This window comes from Tenrec ecaudatus, chromosome 4, assembly GCF_050624435.1.
Source record: "Tenrec ecaudatus isolate mTenEca1 chromosome 4, mTenEca1.hap1, whole genome shotgun sequence".
Classification (NCBI taxonomy): domain Eukaryota; kingdom Metazoa; phylum Chordata; class Mammalia; order Afrosoricida; family Tenrecidae; genus Tenrec; species Tenrec ecaudatus.
Window position 1 is genome coordinate 130,704,070 of NC_134533.1, and position 25,305 is coordinate 130,729,374.

The following is a 25,305-nucleotide window of genomic DNA, read 5'->3' on the forward strand; positions in this document are numbered from 1 at the left end:
CAGAGAGGGAGGTGGATCTCTGAGGCCATTCCACAGGGGGAATGGTCCTCTGTCCTGCAGGGCCCACCCTCCTTTGTAAGCATGCTGCCTGGGGCAAGGCTTTCATGGAGTCCACACCATGGGAGCTCTACTACTCATGGGGGATTGGCAGGAAGTCTCTGCTCATGCGCACACACCACCAACTAGCTGGAGGATCTCCGTGAACAAAGCCTGAGGCAGACAACAAGCCCACTAACTGATGCTGTAAGAGATACAATCAGCATCCAGAAACCTGCAACTGGGAGTAAGAGGCAGCATACCTTGGTCCCAGCCCCTCCCACTCTAATCTACAAAGAGTGACATTGCAAAGCAGAGGGTTTTCATAAAGCACTTCCAGGACTGTGGAATGAGCAGCCTCGTTTGTGGACATGGATACTCTGTGATCCAGACGTACTACCTCCTCCCTTACAGTCAGCTGAGACAAAAACCCTTGCAAGCAGAAAGCCATGCATCTGAACAGTATCCACCAGCCACTCATGTGCAGCACAGCTGCCTCCAAAGAGCCTTCCTGAGTGAGAGAGAAATCATGCAGAAGCCTGGTCTGCACTCAAGAGAGTTTTATGAGCGTAGGGAGGCGTGGTGGGCAAGTCTGGCCGACCCCAGTGGCTGAATTGAATTTACATGGCCTAGATTGGTCAATCCAGGTACAGGAACCACCCAGGTGACCTCCCCTTCATGGCCAGAAATCTGGACCTCTGAGCATGCACAGGGTGCCTCTCCTAACTGGGCTCTTATCTTGGCCCTATGGGCATGCATAACGGATGCCCCAGTCCCTAGCATAGCTACCTAACATTTGCCCCCCTGAAGAGATATGGACCCAAATCTTTGGGGGTACTGGGCGACGACATCTCTAGCTGCTTCCTGCTGGCAAAAGGGGCGAGGTGGGGCTTTGGGTCCATACCCTTCCTACACTGCTGGGAGGGGTTGTCCATTGAGGGCAACTTTATCCAGGATGGATAAGGTTGAGGTGGTCCAGGAGATGGTAGTCGTGGACCTGGCACACTTGGTTCAGAAGCTTTAATCACCCGATAACTTCTGAGAAAAACAAACGGTCTAAAAGGTGAACAGTTTGACTACGACAAGGCTAAGCTTGTGAGGTGGCAGTGGCCTTGAAATTAGGTGAGTGTCACAGGAAACAAAAATAATCTTAGGATTACCAGACATGTGTGTTTGTTCATTGGAAGTACAGGAAGAGGGATAAAAGCATTCACACTTTCCCCTAGGAGGGCACAGGTTTGGGCACTACTAGGTGCAGTCGGATCACTGATTCATTTATGATGCTAAGGTCTTGGACCCGCTGATAAGACCCATCCTTCTTTTTAACCCTATAACGCTTCAATTTTAATTTTGGGAAAAAATTTTCTTTTTGTTGTGGACTTTCATAGTTATAAATATATATATATATATGTATTAATATATACATTTTTAATGTTATGAAAACATCATGCTTCGCGTTATAGAGTTAAATGGAAATAATGGGCTAGTGCAGGACGAGTCAAAAGTGACCAAAATAGAGTAACTGCCTAAGCCATTTTGAATTTTCTTGGGTTCAATTGGAGTAAAGGCTTGTAAATTACCCGGGGTCCAAATTCCCATGGTGCCTCCTACAACGGGTAGAATGTTCAGGGATGTTTCAGGGCTGGGAGATTAATAACCCCTAAGTCCAGGATACCTTAGGGCAGGGGTCTTTAAACTGTTTACCCAGGGGGCCAGTTCACTATCCCTCAGGCCTTTTGAAGGAAAGACTATAGTTTAAAAAAACAAATATTACGAACAAATTCATGTGCACACTGCACATCTTGATTTGAAGTTCAAAAAAAAAAATAAATGGGGCACATACACCCGGCAGAAAGGATCAACGTCCTCGGCTGTCTGCATGTGGCCCACAGGTTGTAGTTTGAGGACCCCTGCTCTCGGCATTCACCAAGAGGATGTGGTTTCAACCCAAAAGCTTGGAGACTCTACAATTTGTTTAAAAGTGATGGGGCAGAAGGAGTCCCTGATTGACCCACGCAAGACTAGTTTTCCCACCCCCTATTACTAAGAGTTCATAGTTATGTTTAAAGGGAACCAGGATATCCCGATCTGATCCCGTTACTTCAAGTGTGGGCTGACATTGCCACTAAGAAGCCTGCAAATATAAAAGACTTACTCCCTCCCGCAAAGAAAGGGCCCTTGTTTCCAAGGTTTCAGGAAACATGGAAGGACCGGAAAAACAAACGGTCCAAGTTCCCAAAACCACATAGGTGGAGGCCATCCCTCCACATCACCCTCCCCCACCCCTCCCCTCCCTCACCCCTCCCCCACACCTCCCCTCCCCTCCCCTCCCCATCACTCTCCCCTAATCGGCTTTATCCCATTTTGCAGGAGAACTCTGGGAGTGGGAGAGCTGGCTTCAAACCCTTTCTTTCAACCCCCGCCCTATAAGGTTTCTAGGGTCCAGAAATAGAAAACTTCTAACAGGCCCTTATTGAGTCACTCCCTCCCCCACCGGCCCCCCAAACTCACCCCCACCCCTAACAAGCAGCCCCCCCCACACACTAGTACTGGTATGACTTCCATACTCATCAGCCCACCTGGAATGCTTGCCAACAACTTCTCCAGGTGCTGTTCACAACGGAGGAGGGTAGCCCTTCCAGACAGAGGCCCAGTAAGCGTCAGTGAACCTGATGGTCAGCGAGCGGGCACTCCCCACTTGGGAGAAACTCTTTTGGCCACTACACCAACAATGTGGGATCTCAATTCCTAGCAAGGCCCAGAGGACTTTACCAGGTATCAACCATTGCTCTTACATGACCCTCTGCAGAAGAGCTAGGAAACCTATGAATTTATCTAAGGTCAGTGAGAATTTTCAGGTTCCTATAAGAGAATATCCGCCTGCCTTTCTAGAGTGGCTGAGGGAAGCCTACGGGCTTTATACCCCTAACGGCCCGGAGGCACTGAAAACAGGAGGGCAATAAGTATTGCCTTTATTACTCAGTCAGTCTGCCTCAGACATGACAAAGAAGTGGGAAGGGTTTGAAGGGAAAAATCTTAGCGATTTGGTACAAGTGGCTCATTGAGTGTATAACAACAGAGATGACCCTAGCACGACAGAGACAAAGAAGCTAGCTAAAATACTAGGAATTGCCATGAGAGACCCCAGAGACTCAGGAAAAGGAGAGCATGGCCCACTCACGGAGAGACTAACCTGTGGGCACCGCCAAGCCATGGGGAAGGACCAATGTGCCTACTGCAGGAAAGAAGGACACTGGAAAAATCAGTGCCTTGAAAACCCGAGGAGAGGTGCACGACCCTCCACTAGAGTGGATGGGCCTCATCTGCACGTAGAAAGACCCAAGCAAGAGACAATAATGCTTGAAGAAGCTCAATGAAGGGGTCAGGGCTCTGTTTCACTTCGCCGCCAAAAGCCCAGGCTAACTCTCCAAGTAGGAGGCCAGGCAGTAAATTTCTTGGTGGACACAGGGGCCACCTTGTCAGGTTCAGAAAGGAATATGGGCACATTTTCAAGAAGAAAGATGTGAATTACTGTGAGCCTATGATTCCTTCCACAGATAACTCACACCAGAAGGTTTGCATGGAGGGTAGGTGGGTTTCCCAAGACAACAAAATAACAAATATCTATCAGCCCTTTGGCCCAGTTAGCCACCTGGTTATGATATCACTGGCTTCTGGCTCAGCTGCTGAGCCAGTGAAGCAGTTATAGCAGGAGAAGACTAGGTGGCCGGTGGCCATCAACAGAAGGACCAAATCTCCACAGTGGGCTTCCTGTTTCAATATGGAGCCACGTATGTTACCTGCTGGACACCATCTCTATCCTGAGCTCATAATTGCCATCGCAGGTCTAGAATGCGGCGCGCAGGTACACACTATATGAAACAGTCTCTGATTAACCCCTCTCGATAACTTGCTGACATGGGAGTCTGGATAATCCTGTACATTTACTTTGCAGATTAGAAAACTCACTCAAAAACACACGGGAGTTGACCCAGAGACACACAACTGGTTAACAACAAAGTCATATTCACAACCAGCGTCTGGACCAAGAGCACGGTGCCCCACAGAACTGTGCCCATCGAGAAGTCAATATCTCCTGGACTCTCAAAAGATCTGAGCTGATACCCACCCCCCCCACATCCTTGCAGCCCCAAAAGATTGTATTTCACAGGATGGCACCGGATCTGCAGCTCGCGGAGAGGGACATATCTGATCAGTGAACACAGGGCAGAACAAGGGGAAGGAGGGGAGAATGGAGCACACCCTGGCCCAATACACCTTGAGGATGATGTTCCCAATCAGAGAAGCCAATCCACAGAGAAGACCACATGGGCAGCCCCACGATGAGAAACGTCCCTCAAAGACCCATAGCCTTAGAGGGGACAACACTGGACACACAGTGTGGGAACTGCGCCCGAACTGATCCTGCCACTTCGATGCATGACACTAAGAGAGTGCAGCGGAAGAGTAAGAAAACGGAGCATCAAAGTCCCCGGGGAATGCCAAAGGTGGACTTTGTGGTCAGGGTTCGGTGCCCCCACAGACTGGACTGGAAAACACTCCTAAAGTTCACCACACAGTCCTTGTACTTTTCTTTCTGGTTAGTGTTGTTTTCTTTTAGTGTCATTGGATTTGGGTTGGGTTTTGTTTTCATTTTTGTTTGTTTTTTTTTTCTTTTTGCTGCTTGGTTTAGCTCAGTCTTGTTTTGTGCATGTTATTACCTTTACAGGTCTGTCTAATTAAGAGAGGCTGGATGAACAATCTGGAGGAGTAAACATGTGACCGGCCCTTTCCATTGGGCATGGGAGTGAGCACGGTGGGGGGAAAGGAAGTGCTGTAAAGAAACCCAGAGACAAGGGTACAACAAGTGATGGAAAACGATAGTGAGGGGGATGTAGGAGGCCTGGTAGGGCGTGATCAAAGGTAATGTAACCAAGAGGAATTACTGAAACCCAAAGGAAGACTGAGCATGTCAGTGGGCACAAGAGGAAAATCAAAGAGTATAGAAGAGTGAGCTGGGAAGCAAGGGCCAGTTATAGACGTCTAAATAAAGGCATGTACATATGTACATATATTTACAAAGGGGCATGGGGAAATAGATCTATGTCCATATGTTTATAGATTTAGTATTAAGGTAGCAGATGGACATAGGGCCTCCGCTCAAGGACTCCCTCATTGCAATAACACTGTTCTATTAAATTGGCATTCTAAGATGCTCACCTTCCCTACACAATCACTGACCACAAAGCGGCTGCATAAGCAAATGTGGTGAAGAAAGCCGATGGTGTCCAGCTACCTAAAGATATAGCGTGTGGGGTCTTAAAGGCCTGAGGGTAAAGAAACAGCCATCTGGCTCTGAAGCAACAGAGCCCACATGGAGAAAGCATACCAGCCTGTGTGATCACAAAGTTTTAAAGGGATAAGGCAACAGGTATCATGAGAACAAAAAAATCTTATCATGGAGAATGAGAGGGGACTGCCGGGTATAGACCCAAAACCTATTTGCAGTGCACTGGACATCCCCTTACAGAAGGATCTCAGAGTGGAGATTAAAGAATACAGGGTATGAGACAGCAAAGATGAAACACAACTTTCCTCTAGTTCTTAATGCTTTCTCTTGCCCCACTATCATGATCCCAGTTCTACCATACTAATCTGGCCAAACTAGAGAAGGTATTCTAGTACCGATAGGAATTTCAAACACGGGGAATCCAGAGTGGATGGGCCCTTTACCAGTGTTATGAGTGGAGATACTGGGAGGGTGGAGGAAGGGCAGGATGGAAAGTGGGAACCGATTACAAGGATCTTCATTGACCTCAAAAGAAAGGTGGGTGAAAATATGACAAAAGAATTAGTACATTTCCAAGGATTGATGAGGGATGGGTGGCGGGCATTGAGGGGGGAAAAATGAGGAGCTGAGGCCAGGGGCTTGGGTGGAGAGTGGATATTTTGTGAATAAGGAGGGCAATTAATGTACAGATGGGCTTCAAACAGATGATGTATTTATGGATGGTGGTTAGTGTTGTAGGAGCCACTAATGAAAAGATCATAAAAGAAACAAAAATAATCTTGGCAGGGGCTCATGCAAGGATGATCTCAGGCTGGATTAGACCAGTCAAAACAGCTACTGGAGTCGCCTCACCCTGTGTCTATTATTGAGTCAGCCATGATGCTTAGGACCCACAGCCCCAGCAGCTGGCCAGAGAGGGAGGTGGATCTCTGAGGCCATTCCACAGGGGGAATGGTCCTCTGTCCTGCAGGGCCCACCCTCCTTTGTAAGCATGCTGCCTGGGGCAAGGCTTTCATGGAGTCCACACCATGGGAGCTCTACTACTCATGGGGGATTGGCAGGAAGTCTCTGCTCATGCGCACACACCACCAACTAGCTGGAGGATCTCCGTGAACAAAGCCTGAGGCAGACAACAAGCCCACTAACTGATGCTGTAAGAGATACAATCAGCATCCAGAAACCTGCAACTGGGAGTAAGAGGCAGCATACCTTGGTCCCAGCCCCTCCCACTCTAATCTACAAAGAGTGACATTGCAAAGCAGAGGGTTTTCATAAAGCACTTCCAGGACTGTGGAATGAGCAGCCTCGTTTGTGGACATGGATACTCTGTGATCCAGACGTACTACCTCCTCCCTTACAGTCAGCTGAGACAAAAACCCTTGCAAGCAGAAAGCCATGCATCTGAACAGTATCCACCAGCCACTCATGTGCAGCACAGCTGCCTCCAAAGAGCCTTCCTGAGTGAGAGAGAAATCATGCAGAAGCCTGGTCTGCACTCAAGAGAGTTTTATGAGCGTAGGGAGGCGTGGTGGGCAAGTCTGGCCGACCCCAGTGGCTGAATTGAATTTACATGGCCTAGATTGGTCAATCCAGGTACAGGAACCACCCAGGTGACCTCCCCTTCATGGCCAGAAATCTGGACCTCTGAGCATGCACAGGGTGCCTCTCCTAACTGGGCTCTTATCTTGGCCCTATGGGCATGCATAACGGATGCCCCAGTCCCTAGCATAGCTACCTAACATTTGCCCCCCTGAAGAGATATGGACCCAAATCTTTGGGGGTACTGGGCGACGACATCTCTAGCTGCTTCCTGCTGGCAAAAGGGGCGAGGTGGGGCTTTGGGTCCATACCCTTCCTACACTGCTGGGAGGGGTTGTCCATTGAGGGCAACTTTATCCAGGATGGATAAGGTTGAGGTGGTCCAGGAGATGGTAGTCGTGGACCTGGCACACTTGGTTCAGAAGCTTTAATCACCCGATAACTTCTGAGAAAAACAAACGGTCTAAAAGGTGAACAGTTTGACTACGACAAGGCTAAGCTTGTGAGGTGGCAGTGGCCTTGAAATTAGGTGAGTGTCACAGGAAACAAAAATAATCTTAGGATTACCAGACATGTGTGTTTGTTCATTGGAAGTACAGGAAGAGGGATAAAAGCATTCACACTTTCCCCTAGGAGGGCACAGGTTTGGGCACTACTAGGTGCAGTCGGATCACTGATTCATTTATGATGCTAAGGTCTTGGACCCGCTGATAAGACCCATCCTTCTTTTTAACCCTATAACGCTTCAATTTTAATTTTTGGAAAAATTTTCTTTTTGTTGTGGTCTTTCATAGTTATAAATATATATATATGTATTAATATATACATTTTTTAATGTTATGAAAACATCATGCTTCGCGTTATAGAGTTAAATGGAAATAGTGGGCTAGTGCAGGACGAGTCAAATGTGACCAAAATAGAGTACCTGCCTAAGCCATTTTGAATTTTCTTGGGTTCAATTGGAGTAAAGACTTGTAAATTACCCGGGGTCCAAATTCCCATGGTGCCTCCTACAACGGGTAGAATGTTCAGGGATGTTTCAGGGCTGGGAGATTAATAACCCCTAAGTCCAGGATACCTTAGGACAGGGGTCCTTAAACTCTTTACCCAGGGGGCCAGTTCACTATCCCTCAGGCCTTTTGAAGGAAAGACTATAGTTTCAAAAATCAAATATTACGAACAAATTCATGTGCACACTGCACATCTTGATTTGAAGTTCAAAAAAAAAATAAATGGGGCACATACACCCGACAGAAAGGATCAGCGTCCTCGGCTGTCTGCATGTGGCCCACAGGTTGTAGTTTGAGGACCCCTGCTCTCGGCATTCACCAAGAGGATGTGGTTTCAACCCAAAAGCTTGGAGACTCTACAATTTGTTTAAAAGTGATGGGGCAGAAGGAGTCCCTGATTGACCCACGCAAGACTAGTTTTCCCATCCCCTATTACTAAGAGTTCATAGTTATGGTTAAAGGGAACCAGGATATCCCGATCTGATCCCGTTACTTCAAGTGTGGGCTGACATTGCCACTAAGAAGCCTGCAAATATAAAAGACTTACTCCCTCCCGCAAAGAAAGGGCCCTTGTTTCCAAGGTTTCAGGAAACATGGAAGGACCGGAAAAACAAATGGTCCAAGTTCCCAAAACCACATAGGTGGAGGCCATCCCTCCCCATCACCCTCCCCCACCCCTCCCCTCCATCACCCCTCCCCTCCCCCATCTCTCCCCCACCCCTCCCCTCCCCTCCCCTCCCCATCACTCTCCCCTAATCGGCTTTATCCCATTTTGCAGGAGAACTCTGGGAGTGGGAGAGCTGGCTTCAAACCCTTTCTTTCAACCCCCGCCCTATAAGGTTTCTAGGGTCCAGAAATAGAAAACTTCTAACAGGCCCTTATTGAGTCACTCCCTCCCCCACCGGCCCCCCAATCTCACCCCCACCCTTAACAAGCAGCCCCCCCACACACTAGTACTGGTATGACTTCCATACTCATCAGCCCACCTGGAATGCTTGCCAACAACTTCTCCAGGTGCTGTTCACAACGGAGGAGGGCAGCCCTTCCAGACAGAGGCCCAGTAAGCAGTCAGTGAACCTGATGGTCAGCGAGCGGGCACTCCCCACTTGAGAGAAACTCTTTTGGCCACTACACCAACAATGTGGGATCTCAATTCCTAGCAAGGCCCAGAGGGCTTTACCAGGTATCACCCATTGCTCTTACATGACCCTCTGCGGAAGAGCTAGGAAACCTATAAATTTATCTAAGGTCAGTGAGAATTTTCAGGCTAAGAGAATGTCCGCCTGCCTTTCTAGAGTGGTTGATGGAAACCTACAGGCTTTATACCCCTAACAGCCCGGAGGCCCCGAGAACAGGAGGGCAATAAATATTGCCTTTATGACTCAGTCAGTCTGCCTCAGACCTGAAAAAGAAGTGGGAAGGGTTCAAGGGAAAAATCTTAGTGATTTGATACAAGTGGTTCATTGAGTATATAACAACCGAGATGACCCTAGCACGACAGAGACAAGGAAACTAGCTAAAATACTAGGAATTGCCATGAGAGACCCCAGAGACTCAGGAAAAGGAGAGCATGGCCCACTCACGGAGAGACTAACCTGTGGGCACTGCCAAGCCATGGGGAAGGATCAATGTGCCTACTGCAGGAAAGAAGGACACTGGAAAAATCAGTGCCTTGAAAACCCCAGGAGAGGTCCACGACCCTCCACAAGAGTGGACGGGCCTCATCTGCAACGAGAAAGAACCAAGCAAGAGACAATAAGGCTTGAAGAGCTGCATGAAGGGGTCAGGGCTCTGTTTCACTTCGCCGACCATAACCCAGGCTAACACTCCATATAGGCCAGGCAGTAAATTTCTTGGTGGACACAGGGGCCACCTTCTCAGGTTCAGAAAGGAATACGGGCACATTTACAAAAAGAAAGATGTGTATTACTGTGAGCCTATGATTCCTTCCACAGATAACTCACACCAGAATGTTTGCATGGAGTTTAGGTGGGCTTCCCAAGACAACAAGATAACAAATATCTATCTGCCCTTTCTCCCAGTTAGCCACCTGGTTATGATGGCACTGGCTCCTGGCTCAGCTGCTGAGTCAGTGAAGCAGTTATAGCAGGAGAAGACTAGGTGGCCGGTGGCCATCAACGGAAGGACCAAATCTCCACAGTGGGCTTCCTGTTTCAATATGGAGCCACGTCTGTCACCTACTGGACACCATCTCTATTCTGAGCTCATAATTGCCACCCCAGGTCTCAAATGCAGCGCGCAGATACACACTATATGAAACAGTCTCTGATTAACCCCTCTCAATAACTTGCTGACATGGGCTTCTGGATAATCCAGTACATTTACTTTCCAGATGAGAAAACTCCCTCAAAAACACACAGGAGTTGACCCAGAGACAAAAACTGGTTAACAACAAAGTCATATTCACAACCAGCGTCTGGACCAAGAGCACGGTGCCCCACAGAACTGTGCCCATCGAGAAGTCAATATCTCCTGGACTCTCAAAAGATCTGAGCTGATGCCCCCCCTCCCACCTCCTTGCAGCCCCCAAAGATTGTATTTCACAGGATGGCACCGGAGCTGCAGCTCGCGGAGAGGGACATATCTGATCAGAGAACACAGAGCAGAACAAGGGGGAGGAGGGGAGAATGGAGCACATCCTGGCCCACTATACCTTGAGGATGATGTTCCCAATCAGAGAAGCCAGTCCACAGAAAAGACCACATGGGCAGCCCCACGATGAGAAACGTCCCTCAAAGTCCCATTGCCCTAGAGGGGACAACACTGGAGACACAGTGTGGGAACTGCGCCCGAACTGATCTTGCTACATCGAGGCATGACACTAAGGGAGTGCAGCGGAAGAGAAAGAAAACGGAGCATCAAAGTCCCCGGGGAATACCAAAGGTGGACTTTGTGGTCAGGGCTCGGTGCCCCAACAGACTGGACTGGAAAACACTCCTAAAGTTCACCACACAGTCCTTGTACTAACTATGAGCTTTTCTTTCTTGGTTAGTTTTGTTTTCTTTTAGTGTCATTGGATTTTTGTTGTCTTGGTTTTTTTGGGTTGCTTGTCTTGGTTTTGTGCATGTTATTACCTTTTCTGGTCTGTCTAAATTAGATAGGCTGGATGTCCAATCTGGAGGACAAAACCCAGGACCAACACTTCTGGGGTGTGGGGCATGGGAAAGAGGGAGGTGGGCGTAAAGGAAGCGGTGTTAAGAAACCCAGAAACAAGAGAACAGGAAGTCATGCATATCCGTGGTGAGGTAGATGTAGGAGGCCTGGTAGGGTGGGATCAAGGGTAATGGAACCAAGAAGAATTACTGAAACCCAAAGGAAGACTGAGCATGGCAGTGGGCACAAGAGGAAAATGAAACGGAAATAGAAGAGCAAGCGAGGAAGCAAGGGCCTGTTATAGAGGTCTTTTAAAAAGTATGTCCATATGTAAATATATTCATATATGAGCATGGGGAAATAGACCTACGTCCATATATTTATAGGTTTCGTATTAAGGTAGCAGATGGACTCTGGGCCTCCACTCAAATACTCCCTCATTGCAAGAATACTTTGTTCTATTAAACTGGCATTCTATGGTGCTCACCTTCCCCACAGGTACACTGAAGACAAAGCTGATGGTGCCCAGCTGTCAAAAGATATAGCGTCTGAGGTCTTAAAAGCTTGAATGTAAACAAGCGGCCACCTAGCTCAGAAGCAACAAAGCCCACATGGAATAATCACACCAGCCTATGAGATCACGAGGTTTCGAAGGGATCAGGTGTCAGGCATCATCAGAACAAAAACATCTTATTGGGAATGAGAAGAGTGCTTGGTAGAGACCCAAAGCCCATTTCCAGACCACTGGACAATACCTTACAGAAGGGTCTCAGAGAGGAGATGAGCCAAGACTAGGTACGAGATAGCAATGATGAAACACAACTTTCCTCCAGTTGCTAAATGCTTTCTCTCCCCCCATTATCATGACCCCAATTCTACCTTACAAATCTGGCTAGACCAGATAATGTACACTGGTACAGATAGCAACTGGAAACACAGGGAATCCAGGGTGGATGAGTCCTTTAGGACCAGTATTATGAGTGAAGACACTGAGAGGGTAAGCGGGAGGGCAGTTTGGAAACGGGGAACTGATTACAAGGATGTACATTTTACTTCAACAGAAAAGTGGGTGAAGGGGGATATCAGACAGTGCAAGATATGACAAAAATTAGTAAATTACCAAGGATTGATGAGCGAGGGGTAGCGCACATGGGGGGTGGGGATGGGAATGAGGAGCTGAGGCCATGGGCTTGGGTGGAGAGTGGATATTTTGAGAATGAGGGAAATGAATGTACAAATGTGCTTTACACAACTGATGTATGCATAGAATGTGTTTAGTGTTGTATGAGCCCCTAATAAAACGTTAAAAAAAAAAAAAGATCTGGGCAGAGGACTCATTCAAGGATCATCTCAGGCTGGATTAGACCCTTCTAAGTAGAAAGTCCTGCATCTGAACAGTATCCACCAGCCATTCATGTCCAGTTCTGCTGCCTCCAAAGAGCCTTCCTGGGTTTGTCAGATCTCTCTGGGGACAGACAGACCTTGGTCCTCTGCTCTGCGTGAGAAAGAATGCATGTAGAAGCCTGATTGTCATCCAAGTGGGTTTTATGAGCATTAGGGAGGCATGGTGGGCAACCCTGGTCAACCCCAGCAGCTGAATTTAATTTACTTGGCATTGGTGGGTCAATCAAGTTGCAGCACTCACCCAGGTGTACCTCCTCTTCCTGGCCGGAAACCTGAACCTCTGAGCACGCACAGTGTGCCACTCCTTCTTGGGCTGCTACCTTGGCCCTCTGGGCATGCATAATGGACACCCCAGTCCCTAGGATAGCTACCTAACATTTGCCCCCTGAAGAGGTATGGACCCAAATCTTTGGGGTACTGGGCGACGACATCTCTAAGTACTTCCTGCTGCAAAAGGGGCAAATGGGGCTCAGAAGGGATTGTCCACTCAGGTCCCAGGATGGATAAAGTTGAGGTTGTTCAGGAAATCGTGGTCCTACAGCTGGCACACTTGGTTTGGAGGCCTTGGTAACCTGAGAACTTCTGGAAAAACAAACAAAAAGACAAAAGGTTGAAGAGTTTAAGTGAGACAAGTCTAAGATTCGGAGGAGGTAGTTCCCTTCAAGTTAGGTGAGTGTCACAAGAAATAAGTATACTTAGGATTATCAGGCATGTGTTTGTTCACTCTAAGTACAGGAACGGGGATTAAAGCATTCACAATTTCCCTAGGAGGGCACAGGGTTTGGGCACTACTAGGTGCAGTGGGATCACTGCTTCATTTATGATCCTAAGGTCTTACACCTGCTGATAAGACCCATCCTTTTTAACCGTATAATGGCTCAATTTTCAATTTTGGGAAAATGTTTTTGTTTTTATTCTTTATTTTCAAAGTTATCTATCTATTTATCTGTCTGTTTATCTATCTATCTATTAATATATACATTTCTTTATATGTTATGGAAATATGCTCAGCGTTATAGAGTTAAATGGTAATATTGGGGTACTACAGGGGGAGTCAACAGTAATCAAAAGTAGAGTAACTGCCTAAGTCATTTTTAATTTTCTTGGCTTCAATTTGAATAAAAGGCTGGTAAATTACCCAGGGACCAAATTTCCCTGGTGCCTCTACTATGTGTAGAATGATCAGGGGTGTGTCAGGGCTGCGAGAATAGTAACCCCTAAGTCCAGGATCCCTTAGGGCAGGGGTCCTCAAACTGTTTACCTAGGGGACCAGTTCTGTCCCTCAGATCATTGGAGGGTCAGACTATAGTTTTTAAAAAACCTATGAACAAGTTCCTATGCACACTGCACGAGCCGGCTGCTAAGCAGGACAGGCAGAGGCAGCAAAAACACCCTGAGGGTGGAATAAATGTCGTCAGGCCACATGTGCCCCACGGGCCACAGTTTGAGGACGCCTGCCTTAGGGGTTCCTGTGTGCACTGGGGATGAAGGTCTCTACTGCTCCTCAAAAGGAGAAATGCTCTAAATTCTGGCATCTCCGCCCATTTCCCATCACTCTACAGAACTGTTCCAGGTGAATCAGGGTTGGAAGGAAAAGTGTGCCATTCTCTGGCCACCATTCTCCTTTCTCAAATAAAGTTGCATAGTGTATCAGCTTTTGTTTGTCTAGCCTCTGTGTCAACTCTATCCCAATTGGACAGGATTCATGCAAGGGGGCAATTCCTGAGTATGAAGCTGCTAAGTCCCATCTGGAAAGCACAAAACAAGGCTATTTAGAGCTTGCTGCCTCAAGGTCAATAACCCCGCTTGAGAGCAGACCCCTGGTGTGCTATTAAACTGATGCCTCTGACAGGTGCCCCCACCATAGACAAAGGGTCAAAGAGCAGTCACTGTGGGCGACTTTAGGTCCAACCATTTTCTAGACAATAAGCTAGGAGGACCACTGCTTGGGATGGCCCCACAGCCTTCCAAGATGCCTGCTGGCAGGAGCAGACTCTCAAATCTCTGAAGGGAAGGGGCATCTGGCAGCTCAGGGAACCTTTAGGAAAATTGGAATTTCTGGCTGGAACATCATGGCAGCTGAGCTATATTAAGAGCTGTCCCCAAAAGTGCGTGAAGAAACACCACTGAAAGCCGAAAAGTAAGGGTTACCCAGGCTAGGCTTCCGAACGCCTTTGTCTTAAGACTGAGCAACGGAAAACCAGCCAGTAACAAGGAACAAACCTACACTGGTAGAACACTAACCCTAGAACACCTGAAGTTTTCAATGCAGGAAATAATATTTTTTTTTGTTTTTATTCTTTACTTTCATTGTTATCAATATATATAACAACCAAAGTATATTTTAAAAGTACAAATTTTCAAAAATATAACCAAATTGTCATATTTATAATATATAATTTTGGTGCCAGATACATTTTAATTAAATGTTACAAAAAAGTCCTGCTCAGTGTTATAGGGCTCAAGCAGCTTGTTTTAAAAACCAGGAGAAAGGCAAAGGGAACGGAGGGTAAAAGGGAAACATTTGGCTGCCGGGACAAGGCAGGGCTATCTCCCAGGCCTAAATCAACCAGCTCCCGAGGCAGTGCCCTTCCACGTGTTTGGACTGGTGGGCACCATTTTGGCCAGGGTCATAGGCCCTGTTTCCCCATGGCGGCTATGTAGGTTCTCTGGGAAAACCATAAAGAGCCTTGATAATGGTGAAGCCATTCTGAACTGACAGAAGCCACCATGAAAGGTAAATAAAGTAGCTATGAACTGTCAATGAACTAGCTGATATTGGGGTGGTAGGCCGTGCAGACGTAGCCCAAGGGAATGTCCCAAAGGAAATGGATGTTCAGAAGGCTTTTGAGAACAAGAGCAGTTTTTGTTCAACTAAGAATGGCTAACCGCAACACCCCACTTCTCTACTCTGCCTGCTTGCACACCTGCACATTGCACAAGTATAAAAACCTTTGGAAAATTCAACTGGGGGCTGCTCAGTCTCCTCTCAAGAGGGCTGACAGACCCTGTGCAGAAAATAAAACTTTTTCTGTTGAACTTGCCGGTGGTCGGAGATGCTTTCTTTCTGGGAATGGACAGTAGCTACAACATTTCGAGGTGCACCGAGATCCGAGTGCCACTGTCGGAGCCTGCTTAGAAAGGGGAACCAGGACATCCTGATCTGATCCCTTAAATTCATGTGTGGATTGACATTGCCACTAAGAAGCCAACATATATAAAAGACTTACTTCCTCCCCCAACATAAAGAGTTCTTGTTTCCAAGATTTCAGTAAACATGGCAGGACCGGAAAAACAACCTGTCCAAGTTCCTAAAACCACCAAGGTGGAGGCTGTCCCTGTCCCTCCCCCCTCCCTTCCCCCTTTCCCTACCTGTCTGATTTATCCCATTTTGCAAGAGGACTCTGGGAGCAGGAGAGCTGGCTTCCGACCCTTGGTGCCGCTGCCACCCTATCAGGTTCCCAAGGGGCCGGAGAGAGGAATACTCACAGCCTCTTTTTGAGCCCCCCCACCCCACAACAAATACACTAGGGCAGGCATGTCTTAACAACCCCCAGAGAAAGATCACTCAGCAGCAGCCATTCTCCCCTTAAGGCAAGCAGCCCCCAAACCTGGGAAGACTCCCGAATCCCTTTTTCAGTATATGTTCCCTTTTGTTCCAGGGGTTTGTATAATTGGAACCAACAAAACCCCTTTTTTCTGACAAACCATAAGGTCTGATTTCTTTGCTAGATATGGTTTTCCATACTCATCAGCCCACCTGAGGTGATTTCCTGCAACTTCTCCAGGTGCTGTTCATATCAGAGGAATGGGACCCCTTCCAGAGAGGCCCAGAAGGCAGTCAATGGACCTAATGGTCAGCCAGCGGGCACTCCCCACTTGAGAGAAATTTTTTTCCCCACTGCACAACCAATGTGGGATCCAAACTCCTAGCAAGGCCCAGAGGGCTTAAGCAGATATCACCAGTTGCTCTTGCAGGGCCTCCGCTTAACCACTAGGAAGCCTATAAATTTATCTAAGGTCAGTGAGAATTCTCAGGCTCCTACAAGAGAATGTCCGCCTGCCTTTTTAGAGTGGCTGATGGACGCCTACGGGCTTTATACCCCTATTGACCTGAAAGCCCCCTGAGAACAGGAGGGAAGTAAGTATTGCCTGTATTATTCAGTCAGTCTGCCTCAGACATGAAAAAGAAGTGGGAAGGGTTTGAAGGGAAAAATCCTAGTGATTTGGTAGAAGTGGCTCATTGAGTGTATAACAACAGAGACAAAGAAACTAGCTAAAATACTAGTAATTGCCATGAGAGACCCCAGAGGCTCAGGAAAAGGAGAGCATGGCCCACTCACGGAGAGACTAACCTGTGGGCACCACCAAGCCCCGAAGAAGGATCAATGTGCCTACTGCAGGAAAGAAGGACATTGGAAACATCAGTCCCTTGAAAACGCCAGGAGAGGTGCACGACCCTCCACTAGAGAGGACGGGCCTCATTCACACCTAGAAAGACCCAAGCAGGAGACAATAATGCTTGAAGAAGCTGAATGAAGGTGTCAGGGCTGTTTCACTTGGCCTCCAGGATCCCACGCTAACACTCCAAAAAGGGGGCCAGCCAGTAAATTTCTTGGTGGACACAGGGGCCACCTTCTTGGTTTTGGAAAAGACTACAGGTGCATTGTCAAAAGGAAAGATTTTAATTACAGGTGCCACATGGCAGACCCAAGCATACCCATGGACAACGGCCAGAATAACAGATTTAGCACAAGAGACAGTTCCACACTCCTTCCTGGTAATGCCTCAGGGCCCCTTTCCCCTAATTGGTCGGGATTTATTACGATAAATGGTGGCCATGATTACTTTCTCATCTGCTGCAACCACCTTAACCCTTGAACTTGAAAAGGCAAAGGTTTTGCTCACCGCTCCACTGCCAGAGGGATATGTGTTTTATCAAAGAGCAGAAGAAACCTCCTCAAAGGAACTTCTTGATAAATGGCTAAAAGATATTCCTTTTGTTTGGGCAGAGAACAACCTGCCAGACCTTGCTGAACATCAGGTGCCTGCGGTCGTACAACTTCTGAGCTCAGCCACACTGGTGAGTGTCAAGCAAAACCCTACTCCCTGGAAAGCACAGGTGGGTATTGCTGTTCACATATGCAGACTAAAGAGGACAGGCATTTTGGTGCCCTGCAAGTCCACATGGAACGCTCCCCTGCTGCCCATGCCGAAACCGGGAACTGAGGACTTCCAAATGGTGCAGGATCTCGGAGAGGTAAATGCGAGGGTAGAAACTGTCCACTCCACGGTACCAAACTCCGAGACCCTCCTGAGTACTATCCCATCAAACTGAATTTGTTATACTGTTTTGGACTTAAAGGATGCTTTGTTCTCCATACCCTTGTCCTCTGTACGTCAACCCAATGAAGACTTACAGGAATACAAGGAGGAACACCCCCAAACCCCCTTGCTCCAGTATGAAGATAACCTCCTCCTGGCCTCCGAAACCCTGGAGGAATGCCCAAGTGCTACCGAGGACCTGTTAATAGTCCTTGGCCAATTGGGGTCCAGGGAATCTGCAAGAGAGGCTCAACTGTGTGTCAATAAAACTGTATACCTAGGCTACCAACTGGAGGAGGGAAAACAGACCTTGTCCCCCAGCCGCACTGAGGTGATCCTCAAAATCCCAGTCCCTGAGACTAAGAGGCAGGTGTGAGAGTTTCTAGGATTTGTGGGGTACTGTCCATTGTGGAATTTGGGATTTGAGGGATTAGCCAAACTCCTATATGCAAGTACTGGGGAAAGGAAAAAACTTCAATGGACTGAAGTAGAACAGCAAGCCTTTGAATCCTTAAAAACGTCGTTCATATGGGCACCCTCTCTTCCCCTTCCAGACATAGAAAATCCCTTCCAATTGTCTATGAGGCCAGGGGCACAGCAAAAGGAATGCTAACTCAGAACTTGCAGCCATGAAAGAGACCTGTGGCCGATCTTTCAATCACACTAGACTCTGTAACTGCAGGATGGCCGAGCTGCATGCGAGCTGAGGCTGCCACGGCCATCCTAGTTATAGAAGCTAGGAAGCTTACACTGGGGCAGGATATTGCTGGGGTAGGGGGACCTATGGTTGAGCCCCTCCTAACAAGTCCCCTGGACCGGTGGATCTCGAATGCCAGGATTATACCACAAATCCCCAAGGTAATGGCCATGACCATGCCATCCCAAGTGTTACTGCCACAACCTACATACTCGGAAAATGATCTAAAGGTAAGCCAAGAGCTGGGCTGCCAAAGAAACTCGGAGCATCCAGGTGGCTGCTCCATCCTGATGGAAGAAGATTCATGCCAGAAGCTCTGGGAGAGATCTGATTCAAGGACTACATGAAGGTATGCACTCAGGATCCTCTAAATGGTCTCAGTTGCTCCTCAGGTACTTTTACATACCCAGGCTTGGACACTGGGTGGCAGATGACACCACTGTTGCTTGCACTGTGCTCGCTCGGGGAAACATCCCTAGAAAAGAAAAGGAGCAACCCCAACCACAAGCTCGAGGTAGTACTCCTGGAGAATTCTGGGAGGTGGACTTTATGGATATCAAACTTAGAAAGTATGGCTACGGGTATTTGCTGGTGCTAGTGGACACCTATTTTGGATGGGTGGGAGCCTTCCCAACAAAGAAGGACACTTCTGCCACTGGGTGTAAATTATTAGTAACTAAAATTGTCCCTAGATTTGGCTTCCCACCACCTTGGGGTCCAACAATGGCCCAGTATTCATTGCTCAAATTACTAAAGTATTAGCAATGCTTCTAAATATTAACTGGAAGCTCTACTGGGCTTATAGGCCCCAAAGTTCAAGGCAAGTAGAAAGAATAAACAGAACCCTAAAGGAATTGTTAGTTAAGTTGCATTTAGAAACTGGCGAGAACTGGATTGATCCTTTCTTTACCTTTTGCCCTACTTCGAGTCCGATGCACTCCCTATGTGAAAAGCACGACCCCGTTTGAATTTAAGTTTGGCAGACCTTCCCCAATTCTCCCAAGACTGAAGGAAGTAGAAGTAATGGAAGTCACTACTTGTTCCTTCATGAAGTGCCTGCAGGCTGTCCAGCAGGTGAGACAAATCATCTGCTCCGACACCTTCATTTTGGGCCCAACCAAGGGAAAGGTGAAGAGGCAGCCCACAACTTGCTACCTGGAGACTGAACGTGGGTAAAGAAGCACTGACCCGAGACCTTAGAACCTAGGGGGACTGGCCCATACTAGGTGATACTTATAACACCAACTGCTATTAAAGTAGTGGGGAAGGGGCCGTGGATTCATCAGTCACAAGTCAAAAAAAGCCCTCCCTGAGCATATCCTGAAAAGATGAACACTCAGAAAGACAGAAAAACCCTCAAAATTAAGGCTTTACAGAACTTAATTGTTTTTGTCTGAGCATTGCTGACAGCACCCGCCATTTCGCCCAACCACAAACACATCTGTGGACTGCTACTCGAACCTCCAACAGTGAATATGTAACTTCTTACACTGGGTCTGACCCCCGTTTCCGCTTTGATTTGTTTGATTTGCTAGGAAAGAGCTGGCATTCCGGATCCTTTAAAGGTAAAGGGCACAATGGGGCCCATAACCGGAATCCCGTCCTATGGGTGCGGAATACCCTCTATAGAAAGAAGGCTCCAAACACACCATTTCTATAGATGCCCGGCTCATGGGCTCCCTAACTGCCAAGGGGAGGGACATTGCCATTGTGCAGCTTAGGGTTGTGAAACTATCATCTTCAGGGTGGAAACTTGTTAAAGACGACCCTATTGTTTTTACAAGAATGGGACTCAAGTCGGAGGGGTTTGATCCCACCACGTGTATGGTTTCCAAATGTAACCCAATAAGAACTGGATTCAAGCGTTATTGGGTTCACTGGGAACACATGGGGAATTCAGTATTATGTAAATGATAGAGATCCCGGGACAACCTTTACTATGCAGCAAAGTAAAATATGGCAACTTCCTGTCCATAAATAGGCCCAAACCTGGTGATAAATCCTGAAGAGCCACAGCTGGGTGTCATTAAGATTCCTTTGCCGCACCCTCCAGACTCTTCAGTAACTTTCCCGTTCACTGCCAGCCCAACTCAAAGGGCCCTTCCCATTCAGGAGCCACCTCAAGGTTCTGTGTTTGATACTCTGGATGCTGTATTCCAATTTATGAACTCAAATCCTAACCTCGCAACTGATTGTTGGCTTTGTCTGAACCCTGCTCCCCCTTACTCGGTAGGCACAGCTACAAATAGCACTATTGGTGCAGAGCGTAATCCAATTAGAAATGTTAGTAAGAAGGATTACACGAAGCAGCAGTCTGTAGGTGAGGTTAGAGTGGACTCAACTCTAGCTCACTTTAAAAGATTACCAAGGGCGAAGACTGTTTTTATTCATCTAATTATCCCTTTAATATATCAAAATATCAAGATTTTTGCCTTCAAGCTGTTCCTATTGAACCAAATGGTGATCCTTATTTGTTATCTGCCCCAACGGGTACTTGCTTTACTTGTTCCACAGGACTAGCACCCTGTCTCCTTTCCCCAGTATTAGCAGCAGACCCGGGTATTTGTGTCCTAGTGCATGTTATTCCTCAAGTGTACCTGTGTTCTGGTGAAGGAGGTAGGGATAACTTTGGAATTTCTGGATGAGCTAAAAGAGCCCCAATGTCAGTCCCACTGTTAACGGGGCTTGGGATTATGGGATTAGCTGCAGTCGGGTCAGTTGCTTTAATACAAGGAAACTTAAACTATCAGACTCTTAGTCAGCAAATTGCTTTAGATTTACAGGGATAAAAATACCATGTTTCCCATTTAGAAAGATCCTTAGACTCCCTTGTAGAAGTGTGTTGCCAAACTGCCGAGGGCTTGACTTGCTCCTTTTGAAACAAGGAGTGTTGTGCATGGCATTAGGAGAAACTTGTTTTATGCAAACCATTCAGGAATCATTAAAGATAGTTTAGCCCTGGTTAGGAAAAGATTAGAGGAAAGAGTCAAGAAAAGAAATGAAGAAACCAATTGGTTTGAAAAGCTACTTAATTGGGCAACCTGGCGAACCACCCTAGTAACGCCCCTAGCCGGATCCCTAATCCTCCTCCTGCTAAACCTCACGTTTGGACCAATAATAACCAATAAGCTAGTGGCAGTCCTCAAACAGAAAGTACAAACCATAAAACTCTTAGTGCTGAGCCCACCATACACTGGGCTGGCTACCGCAGATTCAATGATTTGAACTCGGCTAAGAAGAGGAGGGAATGTAGCAGCTCTGGGCAAAGCTTAAACAGCCTTGACAAGAGAAGTCATTTTGAGCTGATAGAAGCCATTATGAACAGTAAATAAACTAGCTATGAACTGTCAACGAACTAGCTGATATTGGGGAGGTAGGCTGTGCAGACGTAGCCCAAGGGAACGTACGGAAGGAAAGACCAGAGCAGGTAATGTTCAACTAAGAATGGCTAACTGCAACACCCTGCTTCTCTACCTGCTTGCATACCTGCACATTGCAAAAGTATAAAAACCTTTGGAAAATTAGACTGGGGGCCACTCAGTCTCCTCTCAAGAGAGCTGACAGTCTCTGCGCAGAAAATAAAACTTGTTCTGTTGAACTTGCCCGCGGTCTGGGTGGCTTTCTTTCTGGGAAGAGACAGTAGCTACAACAGACACAGGTGGCGCCATTCTGCCTGGGAGTGGAGTCATGTGGCTGGGAAAATGGAAGCCGCAGATTGTGGCCTAGCCGAAAGCCAGCCTGGAGCCAACCACCCAGCCAGAGACCGGCCCAAACCAACAGGGTAGATGTGGGCGCTCCCAGCCATCCTGATTGGCGGAGCCGCAGCACACCACTGTGTCCCAGTCTTGGTGCAACAGACTCCATTTTGAGGCCTGCACCTCCATCTTAGCTCTCAAGACTGACCCCTAACCGACCTCCCCTCCCCTGCTCTACCCCAAATTCCTGGAACCAGCTCGTCCCAAAGCCAGAATGTTTTCTGAATATATGGTCACTCCACCCCTCCCTCACATATAGATAAGATTAACGACCCCTCTGAAGCACCTATGTGCGCAGATCCTCCCCAGCCATGATCAAAATACTCTACGGACAACCTTTTCTTTTCTCGCCTCTTCCTGCAACTGATTGCCCTCTGCTAGCTTCGTACCTTCCATACTTGTCCTTGCTCCGCAACCTTCTTAGACAACACGAAAACTCCCCCATCCCTGAACCATCTCCGACCTCTGCTGATCACCAAAAACCAGTGCATCCTGGAAATGCTGTGTTAATTAAATCCCTAGCACCCAGACCCTTAGCACCCCGGTGGGAAGGCCCTTACACCGTAGTGCTCACTACTCCCTTGGCAGTCAAGGGTCTTGGAATAGATTCCTGGGTACATTTGTCCCGAGTCAAGGCAGCAGTGAACTCTGACCATGGCTCCCAGTGGTCTGACTCAGTCTAGTGGTCCTATGTCTCTCCGCCTCACTCGCCTCACCAAGCCAGCCAGCTAAACCTAACATAATTTCCCCTTTTGCTAGCGATTTTACTTGACTGAAAACTATACCAATTACGCCCGCACTAAGCGTTATGATTATTTGCTGGCCACCGCTGACTGCCCACCCACAGGGTGCAGAACACCCATATACTTAAATTTCACTGACTTTAAGCGGCATCAAGGAAAAGCTGATCCCATTATTTGCTACCTGTATGACCAGAAGGCAACTACCCAATGTGCAAAAAGGTGAATACAGAAAAATGTAGGGTGTCCTTGGTCTTCCTGCCAGATACTTTACCTTTCCCTTTGTCCCCAGGGATGATTCTACTACCATAAATCTAAATACACTCTCACAATCCCAGACCCCTGGGATAGCCGCTGGACACCTCTGGTTCCAGGAGCGTGGTACGCCACTCGCCGAGAGAAATTTCCAGACGCCAAACTCTATGTATGGAGGTCGCTACTCCAGGTCCAATCCACCATCCACTGTAATATTCAGATCCAAGACCTTCAACTCACTAAGCAAATTTCTAAACCTTCTGAGTCTCCCTTCTCCCAGCTTACCCTGCTACAGCAGGGACTGGCCATCGCCACTTTGCTGGACTAGCCAACCTCTCCACCTGCTGCATGTGTGCAGCCCTAGAACGCCCTCCTCTGGTAGCAGTACCAGGTCCTGCCCTGTCATTTTCATCCAACGTAAAGACCACAAAACCCATAACCATCCCCAATATTCCTCTGTACATCCAACCAGAAAACACTCAAGTGCCCTTTTGCTACTCCAATCCATCGACACAGACATGTAATGTCACCCAAATCCCCTCCAAACCACTAACAGCGCCAGAAAAAAATTTTCTTTTGGTGCAACTATACACTAAGCATTTAAACATCAGTTCTACCTTACCCTTTTGTGCCTGCCCATCACTCTGGTTCCGCAGCTCACTACATACACTCCGGCTGAGGTCCAGGACAAATACATCCAGGTATACAGTCGCCAAACTAAAAGAGCAGTTTTTCTTCCGATAGCAGTGAGAATCTCCTTAGCCTCAGCAGCAGGTGCAGTAGGACTCAGCGGCGGGACCCTTAGAACCTCTATCACCACAGCAGACAAGTTATCCACACGCTTCCAGCTGGCAGTTGATGCCTCTGCCAAATCTCTAGCCTCCCTGCAGAAACAAACAACCTCTGTTGCCCAAGTTGCCTTGCAGAGCCGCTGCACTTTAGACCTCATCACTGCTGAAAAAGGAGGAACCTGCTAATTCCTCCAGGAGGAATGCCGTTATTACATCAATAAGCTGGGAATTGTGGAAACTAGAGTCCAGACCCTCAACAAGCTAAACCGTGAGCTGCAAAACAACAGATTCAGAACAGACGGATCCTCTTCCTGGTGGAACTCTTCTCTGTACTCCTTCCTAGCCCCCATACTAGAACCCATAATTTTAGTAGTAATTTTGCTCTTAATTGCTCCTTGTCTCATTCAGCTCCTGCAAAGTTGACTCCGCGAAATCACCCGTATAGCAGTCCACCAGCAACAACAACCTCTCCACCCTGTGCCAGGCCGCAACTCCCAGTACTCTGCCTGGAAAAGCCCCTCCCCTTGCTCTTCGCCCACTACCCACAGGAAGCAGTTACAGAAATGGACTAATGTTGTCCCTTTTCCCTATAGGGTCAGTCTAAAACGTCCTGTCTTGGCACAACAGACTCCATTTTAGTTCTCAAGACTGACCCCTAACTGACCTCCCCTCCTCTGCTCAACCCCAAATTCCTGGAACCAGCTCCTCCCAAAGCCAGAAGGTTTTCTGAAGATATGGTCACTCCACGCGTCCCTGACATATGTAGGTAAGATTAACGACCTTCTCCCTTTGGAAGCACCTGTGTGCGCAGATCCACCCCCCCCCCAAGCTATGATTCTCCCCAGCTGTGCCTGCCAGCAGTGGGCATAAAAACGCCGCCAGGATTTTTTCCCTGGCGTGGCTTCAATAGCTCAATACCCTGAGTTGCTGAACCCGCCACAAGTTCGCAATAAAGCCTGCTTCTAAAACTTAATTAATTGGGTCTTTGATTCTGTTTTCGAGTCCAAATAAACTTTTACACTGAGCCTCGAGAAGGCTTTGGGAGTCAAAATCCTCCCAGCCTCCAGGCAGCAGCGTCCCAGCCCCCTCCCAAATGCAGCCCGGGAAGGCAGGCACAGAGAGGCACATCAAGTCCCGCACACCAGCAAGAAACGGCGCAAAGACCAACACCAGCAAGAAACGGCGCAAAGACAGACACCAGCAAGAAACGGCGCAAAGACCGACACCAGCAAGAAACGGCACAAAGTCCGACACCAGCAAGAAACGGCGCAAAGACCGACACCAGCAAGAAACGGCGCAAAGACCGACACCAGCAAGAAACGGCGCAAAGACCGACACCAGCAAGAAAC